This window comes from Sinocyclocheilus rhinocerous, unplaced genomic scaffold (assembly GCF_001515625.1).
Source record: "Sinocyclocheilus rhinocerous isolate Xijiao unplaced genomic scaffold, SAMN03320098_v1.1 C36672362, whole genome shotgun sequence".
NCBI classification, from domain to species: domain Eukaryota; kingdom Metazoa; phylum Chordata; class Actinopteri; order Cypriniformes; family Cyprinidae; genus Sinocyclocheilus; species Sinocyclocheilus rhinocerous.
Genome location: NW_015784700.1, coordinates 1 through 1,494, shown reverse-complemented (window position 1 = coordinate 1,494; position 1,494 = coordinate 1). Strand labels below are relative to the sequence as shown.

General features: G+C 38.1%; 1 long non-coding RNA gene across 1 annotated transcript; it reads right to left on the bottom strand.

The window, feature by feature from the left end:
- Positions 1-309: 309 nt before the first annotated feature.
- LOC107736393 (uncharacterized) lies at positions 310-1,494 on the bottom strand. The gene is made up of 3 exons (XR_001639652.1): positions 1,410-1,494; positions 1,224-1,319; positions 310-444 (listed from the first exon to the last, which is right to left on the bottom strand). It is a non-coding gene; the product is annotated as an uncharacterized LOC107736393 (long non-coding RNA).

The following is a 1,494-nucleotide window of genomic DNA, read 5'->3' as shown; positions in this document are numbered from 1 at the left end:
CTGCTCAGAGACACTTTTTTCGGTAATATTTTTGTTGAAAACAGAGCTAAAACAGACAATATTGTGCCGCCAATCAACTGTATGAAATGTAAGATGACCTATGTAAGTCTGGGGCGGGTGCATTAACTGCATTAATAATTCTTTTATGTGTTATTTCTTCGTAACTAATTAATTAAACGTACACATTAACTCAACAGCCCTAGTAATAACATGATACTTTGTCATTAGTGAAGTACACCAAATTATTTGATTATTAGGAAAAGTTTAGTAAAATCAAGGCAAAGAGGAATAACTGAAACAGACCCTGTTGCTGTGATCGCTGACTTTGATGATCAGGTCGTTCTTTCTCAGATCCCAGACCGAAGCTTTTCCGCTGGGACTGGCCGAGGCCAGGATGTGCTGCACCTGTCTGTTCCACGCAACACAGCTGATGTCCTCTAGGGGCTAAAAGCAACAACAAAATCAAAACCAGACTGAGGTGGAGAATCCAGCCCCTAGATACATGTGGGCTCTCTTTTCTATGCAAGTCTATAGGACTTTTTGAGCAGGCTTTCCATCAACCAGGCAAAAATTTGATTGCTTAGAAAAGCACATTTGCTCTCAACCTTTTTGCCTCTAAGGACCCCCATTGTTCAAAACAATATTCAAAATATTCAGACAATATTCGATATTCCCTGTCCATTCATTAAAATAAGTAACTGGAGTAAGTTTCAGAATTCCAGAAGTTTTAAGAGCTAAATGTTCTTCAGGGATACCACTCTTTTAACCAATTCCAGTCGTTTGTGATTTACTGGATGAGGATTTATGGAAATATTTTTTACTCACAATTTCTACCCGATACAATATTCTAGAGCCCAATTTTAAGATTTGATTAATTTACTTTGATTTACTTTTCCATACTTACTTTCACCATATAGCTTGGTTTTCCAAGGCGTATGAACCCTGGTTCTTCAAAGAAAAAATAAGTTGCTGAAGGTGTGAATTTAAATATGAAATATCTTGATTTTTAGTGAATTTTTAGCTTATTTAATGCTTGTTTTATCTTATTTTAAATTATCTTGTGCCATGCTTTTTTGAGAGCCACAACTACAAGCAATAGTACAGCGATGCATTCCCATGAAAACACTATTAATGACATTGCAAGGACGATGCATCTGCCCAATGTTTATCAGAAAGGAAGAACAAAACTAGAACCCCTGCTGGAGTGCACATGAGATCTGTACCTGAGTTTTGGGTCCTGGCGTCATTGGGGAGCTCAAGTTGTTCAAATCCCAAATGTAGATTTCTGACTCATTTCCCCCAGAGGCCACAAGGTTTGTCTAAAGAAATAAAAACTGTCACCGTCACGGAAAAAATAACAATTCTTGCACAAACTGACCATAGAATAAGAACTTGGTTTGGGTAATTACCTGAAACGAGTTGACGTCGAGAGCTCTTACTGGTCCCGTGTGTTTCTCGCTCTGGGAAATGATCACTTCACTGTCTCCAGCAATG